Source organism: Lepisosteus platostomus, chromosome 5, assembly GCF_059453375.1.
Source record: "Lepisosteus platostomus isolate fLepPlt1 chromosome 5, fLepPlt1.hap1, whole genome shotgun sequence".
Taxonomy (NCBI): Eukaryota; Metazoa; Chordata; class Actinopteri; order Semionotiformes; family Lepisosteidae; genus Lepisosteus; species Lepisosteus platostomus.
This window is the reverse complement of record NC_142615.1, coordinates 18,218,907-18,235,888: the sequence shown is the minus strand read 5'-3', so window position 1 is coordinate 18,235,888 and position 16,982 is coordinate 18,218,907. Positions and strand designations below refer to the sequence as shown.

The window sequence follows — 16,982 nt, the reverse complement described above, 5'->3', positions numbered from 1 at the left end:
AGATGATCTCCAGAATGTACCATACTAACTTAGTACGCGGCTGTGTTTTAACTCGGGAAGTCCATTGCATTTGACCCTATGGGTTTATATACATGGGTTTCTCTGCATACACTACCATAAGGGAGGAATGGTGAGATAGAGGGAGGGCACCAGTTTGGTTTATCAAGAATTCACCAAACTGAGTAGAACTACTCAGTTCTCACAAAGTCTAGGCTAGGTGTTACACCCCACTGTGTTTATGTAGATTAGACAGTTCTACTTGGGGAGGGGAAGGAACTTTCAGTTTTCTGGTGTCATTGTTACCGTAAATTCTCCTATAATACGGCAAGCAAAATAATAGTATCCGGAATTTCCGCAAGGTGGAGCTAATAAAGCTCAACCTCTCATGTTTGAGCTGTCGCCATCAAAGTCTTTAACGAAGATATTACTAATAGTAGTAATAATGAATGACCTTGGACGAGCTGTAAGTGTAAACTCAAAGTATTGCCCTGGTCAACATTCTTTTTTTCATTGACCCTCTTTGTAAAAGTAACACCACAGCATTTCGCAATCATGCATTTGTTTCCAATCATGCAAAGTACAGTAATTTTTGAGAATCAATTCACCATGCCTTTCACATGCTCATAAAAGAGATTGATTTAGGAACATAAACATATTACCGTATGCAAACTGTACTGTATACAGTATGTATATGTATATTTAATGTCTTAACTGTGCCCTTTAAGTATTGAATATTTATATGGAATTTTACCACTGAAGGGAAATCTTAGTGCCTGAGCATAAAAAGAATAGGAGCATACTGCAACGCGTGTGAAGGCCATAAACGATATTAATTTTGGAACTTAAACATACAGTATATGGCTGGTCTCGGTACTTTAAAGAAAACATACACACCAGTATTCCATTTCTCCCTAAACATTTTAAGCATCGAAGTCTTTAACTAACGTGATACCGGAGTCAACAAGCATACTTTTAGAATTTGATTAAAAGGGAATATAATATGGAATCGCGTACCTCAAGAAATTAATAACGATATGATTATAGTCGTGTACTGCGACAGGGCTGTGTAGGGCTGTTTCGCCTCTCTCTTCATGCGACTTCCCTTGTAGCCCACTGGTCTACGTGCCCGATTACCAACTCACAGGTTGTGTGTTCAAATCCAGCTGGTGCTGGACTTTTCTTTTAACAAACATTTCTTCGAAAAAATAGAATAGCAATATTATGGACAATCAATTGACTTTTATATTTCAAAATATCACAACATGATCGATTCTAAGTCATTTTTGATAACAATGAATAGTCACCTTCTTCCCTTCTGACAACGGTCCCTGCTTCTGCTTCCTGCTTCTATTGTGTGTGTGTGTAATAGAGTAAATTTTTATAGAGAAATGGAGGCTGGACAGTATGCGTTACAACATAAACATTTATATTGATTTAAATCGTGTTTTGATTTAAATCGCAAACGCATGTTTAATTATATGTGTTTTTGTAATCATAATCAGACTAATGCAACATAAATTGATACAGTATCTTTGTCTTCTAAGTATCTTAATAAACTTTCAGCATAGCTTTCTACCCGTTTAGATTTATTTTTCTTGGGATTTTGGAAGGATTAGATTGTAATCGTTTTTATTTTTCAAATACGTTTTAGAAAAGTGTAATCTATACCTGCCCAGACTGTACGCCTTCCTAAACCCCGCCCTGACCACTTTCACTCCTGTCCTGCTCTTCCCCGCGCACCCCAGCCGGGCACTCTTCGGCCTCTGCCCGGGACGAATGTATATTTTGATCTTTACACCCGGCATGGCACCGAGGGAGTGTCTGCATTTATAACTTAGTTTTTAAAATTAGTCAAGCAATATGAAGCATCTCCTTTTACTTTTAAGTCCCTTAAATACATTGAGCACAGCTTTCTCACCACTTAAGATTACTTTTTGATACCATCCTTACACAAAGCAGAAACTTTCCGATGACATACAGAACAAGTGGAAAGATTACAGATTTTAATCGTCTTTAATTTTGTTACGTTATACGTTTTAGGAACATTTCATCTAAACAAACACCATAAAACTATTCTCGATTGTATTTCTGAATGTTATGTTACATCTACAGTAGTTCACTGCTTTAAATACATTGAATTAAGAAAGTTAGATGTGGCACTTTAGATCTTTTTTTCTGAACCAGGGAAAACCTGATCATGTTTCTCTATAACAATAATAAAAAACATTATTTTACATATCACCTTTAAAAGTGGCATCTCATAGCAAAAAAGTAGATGGGAAAAACAGTTAAAAGGGACCAAAGTAAATACCAGACAAACGCAAACGCGTTTTTAATAAAAAAGCTTTTATTCATCCAGCAGAGAGAGACACACACACACAGGTTTCCATTGACAAAAGTAATTGTTTCTTTACATTCCTCTTGTCTAACAGGAATGTTTTGTTTGTAGACAGACTGTTAGACGAGAGGAAAAGAGCACCTCCTTCTACAAAGCATTTCGTTGATCCGATCACGAATTATTTTCCAGTCGCACAAAGTAAGGGTTGAGAATCTCCGATTCACCATGCTACTAATGGTTTCCCGGAGATTGCAAGGAAAGGCACTTTTGCCTCTGGACCCATCGAAATTTACAGACGTGGTCCACCCCCAGTAAATTTCAAAAGTCACAAGATTTCGAAACATGAGGGCGGTGTAGCGGTCGGCTCTTGCTTTCCCGTCTATGCCGATGCACTGCAAGTACAACCCCCCCTCCATCTCCTGAGTGATGGGTAGCAGTTGGACATCTGGGAGAATTATTCGTCCCACTGGCGTCTGTGAATTCCGCTGTGCTTCCTGGGGGGAGATAGACGGCGGGGACAGCATCAACCAATTCCCATGCGGTGGTGAACGGAGAGGCCGGGATGGAGTGTCCTGAGGCGGTGTGTGCTCTGCGGGGGGCAGAGCTTCCGCCAGGCATTGCAACCTGCGTGGCGGGGAGAGGCACTTTTCGGGAGACAGCTGCTCAACTGTTTGACTGCTGGAACATACTGTCTCCTTCCTCTGCATTTTCAGGAGTGTCTCTAGCCTCCCAGTCCTCCCCAGTAATGCATAGTACTGCTCCTACTGCTGACGAAATGTCTCCACACAGATGCTGCTTCTACAGGTTGGCACCCTGGCCAGTGGCCGAGAGCAGAGACCCACGGCCTGTGCCAAAATAACATAATTCATGTAAGAAATGAAGTCACACAGTAGTATTCATCAGTCGCGGAACAGAAGTCAAAATAAACTTTTCTTTTTTTCCGTCTTACCGCTTTCTTTTTTACTGTCCTGGTGGTAGATCGTTTCGCCCGTGCGGTGTTTTCTTGAAGAACAGGCTACGAAGAAATAATTATAATTGAATTTAAAATTCAAAACGGCAATAATACCTTGTAATATACGCTGTAATCACGTATTTCAGATGAAGTCTGCTGTATTTGCTTACCCTTCGCTCTTTGGAAGCTGGGGCGGCAGAAGCACCCCGTCTCTTCCCGTAAAAGGTCTTGGTCTCCATATTGTACTATGGTCGCTGTAGTGCAGGTTCGCAGTTTTTTTTTTTGTGATGGGAGCTCACCCAATCCCTTTGTGTATTTATGCTATATTCACATGTACAGCTAGAATGTTCATTGTCTTCCAATGAAAGGCGGGTGCCTTTTGCCGAAGTCGGGAGACATTAGAGGCTTGCCACACCCGGACTGTTAAACCACCGCATTAGCACGTCAAAGCCCATTGAGGACCCGGGCGCAATAATTGTTTTGTCCCTTGATTTACTGATCTGCATTAATTATGGAAATCGAGTTCCTGCTCTTTGCAGACGACCTGGTCCCGCTGTCGCCCACAGAACAGAGGCTGCGCCAGAACCTGGCGCTGCTGGAGCAGCACTGTCAGACCTGGGCGGCGACAGTCAATCTGGACAAGACCAGAGTTATGGTTTTCCAGAAAAAAAGCCAGACCTCAGGGAAACAGGTACAAATTCACACTTAACAACACATTAACACCTAACAACGGGAGCAGGGACGAATAAGGCCAGTACCCACTATTGTTAAACATACAGAAAAGAATATTAAAGTATTGAATATTAGTATTGGCTTTAGTATTAGCCATACAGAACATTAAAGTGCCCCTTTTCCATTCAGCAGGTGCCTGAGCCGCTGTGTCCTATCTTCTGACAGTCACCGTTGTGAATGTCTGTAGAGTGTATCTTATTTTTAGTACTAAAATAAATACTTAGTACTTTAGTACTAAGTACTAAAATACTAGTACCGAGGGAGCGTCTGCATTTATAACTTCGTTTTTAAAATTAGTCAAGCAATATGAAGCATCTCCTTTTACTTTTAAGTCCCTTAAATACATTGAGCACAGCTACTCACCACTTAAGATTGCTTTTTGATACCATCCTTACACAAAGCAGAAACTTTCCGATGACATACAGTACAAGTGGAAAGATTACAGATTTTAATCGTCTTTAATTTTGTTACGTTATACGTTTTAGGAACGTTTCATCTAAACAAACACCACAAAACTATTCTCGATTGTATTTCTGAATGTTATGTTACACCTACAGTAGTTTACTGCTTTAAATACATCGAATTAAGAAAGTTATGTGTAGGACTTTAGATCTTTTTTTCTGAAGCAAGGAAAATCTAATCATGTTTCTCTATAACAATAATAAAAAACTTTATTTTTCATATCACCTTTAAAAGTGGCATCTCAAAGCAATACTGTAGATCGAAAAACAGTTAAAAGGGACCAAAGTAAATACCAGACAAACACAAACGCGTTTTTAATAAAATGCTTTTATTCATTCAGCAGAGAGTGAGAGGGACATCCAGCAGAGAGAGACACACACACCGGTTTCCATTGACAAAATTGTTTTTTTTCAATTCCTCTTGTCAAACAGGAATGTTTTGTTTGTGGACAGACTGTTAGACTAGAGGAAAAGAGCGCCTCCTTCAACGAAGCATTCGTTGATCCGATCACTAATTCTTTTCCAGTCGCACGAAGTAAGGGTTGTAAAGCGCGAAGTAAAGCGCTGATTCTTATGGAATGTGTTCCGCCGGGGATTCAAAAAAATTATTTGACAAATTTTTTTTTTCAATTCCTCTTGTCTAACAGGAATGTTTTGTTTGTGGACAGACTGTCCACAAACGTGAGACTGTCTTTCTCAGACTTACATTCCCGAATGTCCCCCGCCCCGGTCAACAATCCTAGGAAGAACACGAAACAGCCTGTTAATAAAATTTTTACAATTTTGTTCGGTCAGTTCTTCCTCCCAGAATTTACAGATTGCATCGATCAGTTCCTGCTTTGTGACGGGCTTAGCAGTTTTCCGAACGTAGTCTTTCAACGAATGCCAAACCATCTCTATCAGATTTAGATCTGGGGATTCGGCTGGAGTTTTCACCCAGTTCACTCCTTCTGCTATAAGCCTCGCCCTTGCTGCTGTGTGTTTCGGATCGTTGTCTTGAAAGAGACGGTGCCTTGATCCAAACTGCTCCCTGATATATGGGGCAGCATGCTGTGTGACCACAACTTCCTCGAAGAATACACGGTCCATAATTCCATCGAAAATAAGAAGTGGTCCCGGGCCTCTTCTAGATATACCCCCCCAGACGTGAGCCTTCAGTGGATGTTTGGGCTTTGGCTTGTCCACATATCTCCCCTTTTTGCAAAATGCCATTGTTGAAAAGTGTTCCAGAGCCACTGTTGTTTCGTCGGTGAAAAGTACATCCTGAAATGTCTCCCCCTGTTCAATCCATTGGAGCGCTTGCTTGAGTCTTTCCTCTTTGATTTTTTGCCTTATCATGGGGCATGTGTTAGTTTTTCTGTATCTCCATCCAAGCCTCCTGCGTACTCTTCTTATCGATGTCGGGCTAATGTTCGCACCGAGGTCAGCCCATAGCCGTCTTTGGACTTGCATCGCCGGTAGTTCATCATTTTCATCAGTCAGTTTGTCGACAGCTCGCACAATAAGACTTGAAAAAAAAGAGATCAGCAGTTAGTTTTAAAAATAATGTGCGTAGTTGTATTTACATGCAAGAAAGGTATTTTTAAAAATTTATTTACCTTTGAATCGTCCTCGGTTTAGATTCTCTTTGCCTCCTCTCCCCTTTATAATGCCATCTCACTGTGCTTTCAGAAACGAAGATGTCCAATCGAAGCCAACTGCTGTACAATGTCCCGTGTTGACTTCCCGTTTCTTTTCATCTTCATTATTTGGTGTGAGAGAGTCTTCGTGATTTTAGTCATTGTCCGTCCCCTTACCAAAGCGATACAGTGGTGCAGCTTGAATTCTGTACCTATATACTGTATGGTATGGTACAGATAAAACTTACACCATACCGATGAGCTAATGCCAGGGAAAGACAGTCCTATTTTATTTAAAACACAATACGCCAGGAAATGTGTCTGATGCATTAGCAAGTTAAAACAATTGGGTCGAAAATCTGGGCGTAACACCATTTCCTTTTTCTGATCATTCGCTTTCTGGATACACATTTCACCTGTCCTGTTCTTTGTTTTCCTGGTTTGCTGATTATGCCTGCTGTGGTCCACTCCTACCCTCACACCTAAAGAATACTATTTTAAATTTCTTGGCGCAGTTCATTAACCCTTGTATGTGCTGTCCGCGCCCAAATGCAATTTAAAAAAAGTAAAAAACCGCGCTCAAAATGCAATTTAGAGCTTAATAAGATACACTCCACAGGCATTCACAACAGCAACATATGAAACGTTTATTTTTTAATCGCTGTCTAAGGAAATCTCAGTATAACTTTGTTCATGAACAAACAGTGGCATGTTACATTATTATTAGTTTTTTTGTTAACAAGGCTCGCCAGCTAATGTGAATTGAAACCTGTCTTGCTAGCTTTTAAAGTCGTGCATGTGTAAACGACAATTGAAATAGAGAAAAAAGACCTGACTGACAAGCCGATACATACTCTTAGAGTTTGATTAATAGGGAATATAATACAAAAATATAGTACTAAAAAAGGTACTACCAATTTTAAAGGTGATTTTACTTTTAAATAAAAATTTGAATCCCCTGCGGAACACATTCCATAAGAATCAGCGGTTTTACAGTACATATCGCCTTTAAAGGTGGCTTCTCAAAACGCTTTACAGGATAAAAACAACCAGAACAGCAACAACAACAATATTGTATTTCATTGCACTTTAAAAACCAAGTAATAACTTAACTATACGTGCAAACGTTTCATATGTTGCTGTTGTGAATGCCTGTGGAGTGTATCTTATTTGCCTTGAGTCCTGGTTATCTCTCTCCCCCTTCCCCCCTCTCTCCCTCAATTCAATTCAATTCAAGGTGTTTTATTTGCATGACAGATGGGTACAATCAGTGTTGGGTATGTATATTTTGATATTTACACCCGGCGCGGCACCGAGGGAGCGTCTGCATTTATAACTTTGTTTTTAAAATTAGTCAAGCAATATGAAGCATCTCCTTTTACTTTTAAGTCCCTTAAATACATTGAGCACAGCTTTCTCACCACTTAAGATTGCTTTTCGATACCATCCTTACACAAAGCAGAAACTTTCCGATGACTCACAGTACAAGTGGAAAGATTACAGATTTTAATAGTATTTTATAGTACTAAACTAGCGCTTCGTAGAAGGAGGCGCTCTTTTCCTCTAGTCTAACAGTCTGTCCACAAACAAAACATTCCTGTTAGACAAGAGGAATTGAAAAAAAAAACAATTTTGTCAATGAAAACCAGTGTGTGTGTCTCTCTCTGCTGGATGTCCCTGTCACTCTCTGCTGAATGAATAAAATAATTTTATTGAAAACGCGTTTGCGATTGTCTGGTATTTACCTTGGTCCCTTTTAACTGTTTTTACAGTCTACAGTATTGCTTTGAGACGCCACTTTTAAAGGTGATATGTAAAATAATTTTTTTTATTATTGTTATGGAGAAACATGATCAGATTTTCCCTGGTTCAGAAAAAAAGATCTAAAGTGCTACATCTAACTTTCTTAATTCGATGTATTTAAAACAGTGAACTACTGCAGGTGTAACATAACATTCAGAAATACAATCGAGAATAGTTTTGTGGTGTTTGTTTAGATGAAACGTTCCTAAAACGTATAACGTAACAAAATTAAAGACGATTAAAATCTGTAATCTTTCCACTTGTACTGTGAGTCATCGGAAAGTTTCTGCTTTTTGTAAGGATGGTATCAAAAAGCAATCTTAAGTGGTGAGAAAGCTGTGCTCAATGTATTTAAGGGACTTAAAAGTAAAAGGAGATGCTTCATATTGCTTGACTAATTTTAAAAACTAAGTTATAAATGCAGATGCTCCCTCGGTGCCGCGCCGGGTGTAAATATCAAAATATACATACCCAACACTGATTGTACCCATCTGTCATGCAAATAAAACACCTTGAATTGAATTGAATTGAGGGAGAGAGGGGGGAAGGGAGAGAGAGATAACCAGGACTCAAGGCAAATAAGATACAATCCACAGGCATTCACAACAGCAACATATGAAACGTTTGCACGTATAGTTAAGTTATTACTTGGTTTTCAAAGTGCAATGAGATACAATATTGTTGTTGTTCCTGTTCTGGTTGTTTTTATCCTGTCAAGCGTTTTGAGAAGCCACCTTTAAAGGCAATATATACTGTAAAACCGCTGATTCTTATGGAATGTGTTCCGCAGGGGATTCAAATTTTTATTTATTTATTTTTTAATTGGGTATCTAAGGAAATCTCAGTGTAACTTTGTTCATGAACAAACAGTGGCATGTTACATTATTATTCGTTTTTTTGTTAACAAGGCTCGCCAGCTAATGTGAATCGAAACCTGTCTTGCTAGCTTTTAAAGTCGTGCATGTGTAAACGACAATTCAAATAGAGAAAAAAAGACCTGAATGACAAGATTTAATTAATGCACATCAGTAAATCAAGGGACAAAACAACTATTGCGCCCGGGTCCTCAATGGGCTTTGACGTGCTAATGCGGTGGTTTAACAGTCCGGGTGTGGCAAGCCTCTAATGTCTCCCGACTTCGGCAAAAGGCACCCGCCTTTCATTGGAAGACAATGAACATTCTAGCTGTACATGTGAATATAGCATAAATACACAAAGGGATTGGGTGAGCTCCCATCACAAAAAAAAAACTGCGAACCTGCACTACAGCGACCATAGTACAATATGGAGACCAAGACCTTTTATGGGAAGAGACGGGGTGCTTCTGCCGCCCCAGCTTCCAAAGAGCGAAGGGTAAGCAAATACAGCAGACTTCATCTGAAATACGTGATTACAGCGTATATTACAAGGTATTATTGCCGTTTTGAATTTTAAATTCAATTATAATTATTTCTTCGTAGCCTGTTCTTCAAGAAAACACCGCACGGGCGAAACGATCTACCACCAGGAGAGTAAAAATGAAAGCGGTAAGACGGAAAAAAAGAAAAGTTTATTTTCACTTCTGTTCCGCGACTGATGAATACTACTGTGTGACTTTATTTCTTACATGAATTATGTTATTTTGCCACAGGCCGTGGGTCTCTACTCTCGGCCACTGGCCAGGGTGCCAACCTGTAGAAGCAGCATCTGTGTGGAGACATTTCGGCAGCAGCGGGAGCAGTACGATGCATTACTAGGGAGGACTGGGAGGCTAGAGACACTCCTGAAAATGCAGAGGAAGGAGACAGTATGTTCCAGCAGTCAAACAGTTGAGCAGCTGTCTCCCGAAAAGTGCCTCTCCCCGCCGCGCAGGTTGCAATGCCTGGCGGAAGCTCTGCCCCCCGCAGAGCACACACCGCCTCAGGACACTCCATCCCGGCCTCTCCGCTCACCACCGCGCAGGAATTTGTTGATGCTGTCCCCGCCGTCTATCTCCCCCCAGGAAGCACCATTTACAGAGCGGAATTCACAGACGCCAGTGGGACGAATAATTCTCCCAGATATCCAACTACCCATCACTCAGGAGATGGAGGGGGGGTTGTACTTGCAGTGCATCGGCATAGACGGGAAAGCAAGAGCCGACCGCTACGCCGCCCTCGTGTTTCGAAATCTTGTGACTTTTGAAATTTACTGGGGGTGGGCCACGTCTGTAAATTTCGATGGGTCCAGAGGCAAAAGTGCCTTGCCTTGCAATCTCCGGGAAACCAATAGTAGCATGGTGAATCGGAGATTCTCAACCCTTACTGCGTGCGACTGGAAAAGAATTAGTGATCGGATCAACAAAATGCTTCGTAGAAGGAGGCGCTCTTTTCCTCTTGTCTAACAGTCTGTCCACAACAAAACATTCCTGTTAGACAAGAGGAATTGAAAAAAAACAATTTTGTCAATGGAAACCGGTGTGTGTGTCTCTCCCTGCTGGATGTCCCTCTCACTCTCTGCTATATGAATAAATCATTTTATTAAAAACACGTTTGTGTTTGTCTGGTATTTACTTTGGTCCCTTTTAACTGTTTTTCCCATCTACTTTTTTGGTTTGAGATGCCACTTTTAAAGGTGATATGTAAAATAAAGTTTTTTATTATTGTTATAGAGAAACATGATCCGATTTTCCCTGGTTCAGAAAAAAATATCTAAAGTGCTACACATAACTTTCTTAATTCGATGTATTTAAAGCAGTGAACTACTGTAGGTGTAACATAACATTCAGAAATACAATCTCATATTTGAAAAATAAAAACGATTACAATCTAATCCTTCCACGTTTGATCCCAAAATCCCAAGAAATATAAATCTAAACGGGTAGAAAGGTATGCTGAAAGTTTATTAAGATACTTAGAAGACAAAGATACTGTATCAATTTATGTTGCATTAGCCTAATTATGATTAAAAAACACATATAATTAAACTCGCGTTTGCGATTTAAATCAGATGACGATTTAAATCAATATAAATGTTTATATTGTAACGCATACTGTCCAGCCTGCATTTCTCTATAAAAATTTACTCTATTGCACACACACACACACTAGAAGCAGGAAGCAGAAACAGGGACCATTGTCAGAAGGGAAGAAGGTGACTATTCATTGTTATCAAAAATGACTTAGAATCGATCATGTTGTGATATTTTGAAATATAAAAGTCAATTGATTGTCCATAATATCGCTATTCTATTTTTTCAAAGAAATGTTTGCACAAGCTTGATTTGAACACACAACCCATGAGTTGATAGTTGGGCACGTAGACCAGTAGGCTACTAGGGAAGTTGCATAAAGAGAGAGGCGAAACAGCCCTACACAGCCCTGTCGCAGTACACGAATATAATCATATCGTTATTAAATTCTTTAGATACGTGATTCCATATTATATTAGCAGAAAAGCTTAAAACTACCATTTTTTCACACGCTATTTCACATGCTAGTTATATACTTCGATGCTTAAAATCGTTAGGGAGAAATGGAATACCGGTGTGTATTTTTCCTTTAAAGTACCGATTCCTGGAATCTGACCGGCTGACACCCCTCTGAAGTCGTTCCATAAAATCTGGTATACGGAAAAGAAAGTGTTGCTACATACAAGTATCTTTTAATACAGTCTTTGCTGTGCTCTTGAGGATCCTTGTGATATTTTGAGCTCTAGTTGAATGATAAGTGTCGCATTTTAAATCATTTTCGTAGTTAGAAATTATGAAACGCCCTGTTAAAAGCAAGAAAGTTTTTATGCCCGTTGAAGTAAAACAAAATGCCTGACAAAGTATGGCTTGGACAGATTCCAAGTGCTTGTACAAATGTGCTAAAGAAATTATACTTTGAGTATACAGCTTGTCCAAAGTCATCCATTATTAATACTATTAGTAATATCTTCGGTAAAGGCTTTGATGCATAAATATTTCTGATAAAGGTAGGTTGTGTACTTTTGTCCAACTGAGCAATCTTGCTTTCATAAAATATACCAACATTTTAATGACTGATGATTAACATGCTGTAATACACAGTTCAAAATTAAAAGCTCAAATGCTGTACATGAGAGGTTAAGCTCCCACTGGCGGTTTTACAAGGTGACACCGGATAGTTTCCGGGATGACACCAAATGACGCGATTAACCGCGTGATACTGCGTGACACCGCGACACGCCCACCGGGGTATGCCGCGAAATACCCCACCCATTTTGAATTGCTGCATCTGTAATACCTTGTGATACATGCAAGACATCTGTAAACGAAGATGTAATTACAATAAAATTGGCAATTCACAGAAAACCACAATTTGTATAATATTATTCCTCGATATCAATGATCAATTAAAGGATTTGAAGAAACAGCAGCAATAGCAGATGATTTTGGTTTTGAACCCATCTTTACACCTCAATAATCCATTTGTCCTCGAAAAAAGAAAAGACAGGCATATTTTGAGTCTCATAATTATATGTGAATATGTGAATAACAGTTTAACCCCAAATGTCTGTAATTGTGATTCTGTTAAAATTCAAAAAAGCATCTATCAATAGTAAGAAATTATTAAGAAAGGAAGAAATTGTGTTATTTCATAAACTGTAAGACATGAAGACATTTACAGGTTATATCCTTTGCTTTGTCTTTTAACACAAGTGTTCAGGATCAAAACCCATATTTGGACGGTTGTGTTTCTCTTATAATCATCAAATGTCATTGTTTTGTCCATCAGTTCTTTCTCGAGTTGTACCATGGATATTTTATACCATCAATACTTTTCATGCTCTTTTGCATTTTCTTTCACATACAGAAAAAAACTCAAGGCGTTCTTGTCACTGTGCTACACAGTACAGGACACGCAGGGAGGAATTCGCGCAGCTTTCAGCTCAGTGCGGAGTCCAGAGGGAGGACTCACTCAGTGAATGATCTCTCAGGAAATCCCGGGTGAGATTCAACATCCCGGGTGAGGTTTTTCTGCAACAGCCACGACAAGTGTGAAGATGTTCTCTGGATTTCCTGAATGTGGCTTTAAATTAGTTCACATTCTTTGGTAGTTAACAGAACTAAATAATTAGGAGGTACATTTAAAACTTCAGAGAACACTGTAGCACTTCGAGTTTAATTGTGTAAACCTGGCTCTCTATGAACACGAGCAAAGAGTTTTCACTCAACAGAAGACTGCGATGTGAGCACAGTAACATAAAGCACTTGGAGAAACCAGGGATTGAACCCAGGACCTCATACATTTAAGACAAGCACTCTACCACTGAGCTACATCCCCAACATAGATGCCTGTGGAAGTGACTTAGAGATGTGCAGGTGCTCACAGAACACAATCCATCTTTTGCATCTTTTAAGTGCTCTTGATTAAACAATGCATAGAAAAACAGCAGTACTGATGATTTTCATGGACTGATGCACACTTGTTCTGTACAACTCCAGTGATAAAACCTTGTCTGTAAATATTGTAGAACGTAAAAGGGTGAAACAACGCTCCAACTGAAGGAATGGTAACAGAAAGGATCATTTTCTTATTTAATATGTCCTTTTGAGATGCCTTGTCAACGCACACAGACGTTAGAGCTGAACAAATATTTTGTACACAAGACGGCAGTGCGATATTAGAATTCCTGTCTTCTTGATGGATTCAGACTCCTTCTCAGAGGTCCATGCTCGCCAAATAAGTTTACAGCTGTAGCGGCAATGCTTGTTAATAAGACAGAATTAAGCGTTGCTGTGCTTTCCTAAATGAGGCCCCATCTCACTCTCCCTCTCTGTGGTGCAACCACAGAGAAAGTATTCATGCAGGCTGATTTAAGATGTTTTCTTTTCATAAGGGACAGCTCCCAAACGGAGATGCACTTAGCTAAGCCTGGCTATCATGATCAATGGTCATCCATTGGCGCCTATCTTTCTAGGGAGTGCCGATTGGATATCTGGACTGCATTCCTAAGCGTCAGGAGTAAGTGACTCATATCTCACTTTGATCAACCAATCAGGGATTGGCAGGGCGTGGTAACACCACGTGGGTCTCCAATGCCCGCCAAAATCTCAACCAATCAGCACACATCTGTGTCTTGGTCAAAAACGGAGCGCAAGCTCAGATCGGGGCTCTCCTTGGCCATTTTCGGGCATCCTCAGAGACAATCATGTGACAACTGCTGTTGTCTGCACTGGGACTTGGACTTTGTTCTAAGCACGAGACCGAGGATCCCGTACGTACTCAGAATTCTACCAACGTGAATGCTCCGCTTGATCAACGGCAGCCTACAGTTGGACCCTTGTCGACAACCTGAATAGTTTATTCAGAAGCAGCGCTGGTCCGGGAACGAACCAGCTTCTTCCCGGGCAAAAGAGTGACTTGTGAGGACTTGCAGTCACACTCTGTGCATAGAGACTTTCTACTAGCCAGCCGGACTGCTGGTAGATCCCCTCGGAGCAACGACTGCCATGCGCACCGCAATCAGATTCCTCCGCCCGTCCAACTCTGAGCTGCACCTCGACTGGTTGGTCGGTAGCCAGAGGACGCCAGGACAATGCCCATTGGACAACCGCTGGAACCGAGGCTGCAACAGAGCCTGTCAGCTGGTTTGGTGTTCGTGCCAGGAAATTCCAAATCCATACACAGCGGATAAGTAAACCCCATGTTCTACATTGCGTCTCGAGAATTCAATTGTACCTCAACATAAGTTGTTATCAATTTAATTCATGAGTATTGCATTTACTTCCGAGTTTAGAGTAACAGTGGGTAATAACACTGATTAGCGATTTGGTAACCGAACGATATATATTGACATATATTCTCTGTTGTGTATCTCTTTGTGTTTGCATCTCTTCGAGATTATATACCGTGTGTATTGATAACCCTCACAGTAAGGTCTGCCGCTTGTATCCAGGCAGACTGGTATATGTTTGGTGCACAATTTATATTAATAACTGTATCTCGTGTATTGAACCCGTGTGTGTGCGTTGTTAGTTGTTCTGACAATTGATTTTCTAAAAGCCACAACGAATCACCTCGTGATTGCTGCTGCAATGAATAATTGTCTCAGTAAACCCATCAAACCTCTACACAGCTAAGGAAGAGTAGCTCGGAAAATACCCAACTCAACAAGCGAGCGCGTTGGTTGCTCTTGATCTTAATGCAAGGAGCTTTTTTTTTTCGCATTAATGATTATTAACCAGAAACAGCTGCACAACTGGTTGCATTTGTGATTATGTCACTTCTCTGCTTCAGCAAGGTCAATAAAAGACTCTGAAAGTAGTAGAGAAAAACTGAATTAAAATCATATAAGCAATTCTGAGCGATATCTGCATACAGGCAATCCAATAAGAACATTGAAATATTTGAATGTCATCTCTCTATATATTGCTCTGCTTTTTACTTGGAGTAAAACTATTGGATTGAAGGGTTAAAATGTATTGTTGTTATTTGGAGAAATCAATGAACTCGTGATTTTATATGTTTTATAGACGGTCATGCCCACAGAAAAAAGACAGTGCTGATTATTTTTCTGGAGACGGAGCACTGATGACCTATCCGAGCCAATTGATAAAGCCCACCCAGTGGATACTCTAGCAGAACGTGGAAGAACGTTCACCATTGTAACCAAGGCAACCACAGGAACAACATCAAGAAGCACAATCAATTCCCCATTTAAATCTTTCGTGTAAGGTATGCAATGTGAAAGCATGAAGTAAATCCCCTGATCTCTTTTGAACATGGATAAGGTATTTCTGATGGAGCGCAATGAGCAAAGATTTAATAAGCTACTCCTGCCGATGATTCAGCTTAAAGAAGTAAAAGCTTCACAAACAAAAGCAGCTCGCTACCACAGCCAATATTAAATATACTTGGTGGCACATTACCATTTGCACTGGCTCAAAAGTGGTCTCGGCAGACGTTGTTCCCTACGTAAAGCTGAAAGCGCCAAAGAGCATTTCCATTGAGAAAAAAAAATCTTTCTTGATGTTAAACATAGAGAGCCTGCCTTTTAGAAGTTCTCCCTCTAAACACCTTGTGCAGCCTCCCGACAGACTAACAAAAAGCGCCTTTTCACCAACTCAATTTATAATACGCCCCTCAAAACTCACAACCGAATAACAATCCATCCGTATATTTGATTTCCAAGATCCATTCAAGGCAACTTGGCTCTTCGCAAGCAAATAATTTCAGGGAAGAAACTCAGTTTAGTCAACTACTGGTGCATTCAGCACACCATTTGCTTTCACTTGTCAGGGTGGCCGAGTGGTCTAAGGCGCCAGACTCAAGGACGTGTGTCTTTCCAGTTGGCTTGGGTGTTCTGGTCTCCAAATGGAGGCGTGGGTTCAAATCCCACTCCTGACAGCTTCTGCTTTTACCTCTCTTGAATTGTTCCAGTGCTACAGTGAATGACTGAAATATAAAAGCAGAAGAAAGCAAGCAACTCAGTGCAATTTGTGAGTATTCTGCACTGTTAAAATGCACAGGTTTTCATACTTTTTGGAATTCGTAGCTCAAGAAGTCACTCCTGTTTCATTTTCTATTCACCAACTCGATTTGCATTCCGCCCCTCACACCTCACAACAGAATAACAAACGGCTTCATGTTCCACAGCATTCCCCTGTAGATTCGGTTTGCACTATGAATTAGGCGACCCCGAATGAAATATTTTAGTGTTGGCTCAAATGTGAGGAATTTCATGAACCCTCAAAAAGGAACGCTTGCAGAAAATGCCAGCAATTCAAAGCGTGTAGGCAGCATGAACAGACCAATTCTGCAATTTCTTTTATCACGGGCGGTGCTTTCCGAGTCGATGGCTCTGCATTAGAAATTAGAAGTCCTGAACTCTAAACACGTTCTTGCCATAACTGCTACTCCTGCTGCTACTCCTTCGTCCTCGAAAAAAGAAAAGACAGGCATGTTTTGAGTCTCAAAATGATCTTCTGGATCCACAAGAAACATGTAAATTTGATTGATTCCGCAGTATTTTGGATGTACTGTACTTATAACTTCCATTGAAGAGAGATTTCATCAGTTGCATGAAATTGAAACTTTCGACTTTTTGTCTGGTATTGAAAATATGTTTAAAAAAAGCCATAAACAATTTTC

At 40.2% G+C, this 16,982-nt stretch overlaps 1 non-coding gene across 1 annotated transcript; it reads left to right on the top strand.

The window, feature by feature from the left end:
• The first annotated feature begins 16,125 nt into the window (after positions 1 to 16,125).
• On the top strand, positions 16,126 to 16,238 carry trnal-caa (transfer RNA leucine (anticodon CAA)). Its single transcript has 2 exons — positions 16,126 to 16,163; positions 16,193 to 16,238. It is a non-coding gene; the product is annotated as a tRNA-Leu (tRNA).
• The last annotated feature ends 744 nt before the right edge of the window (positions 16,239 to 16,982 follow it).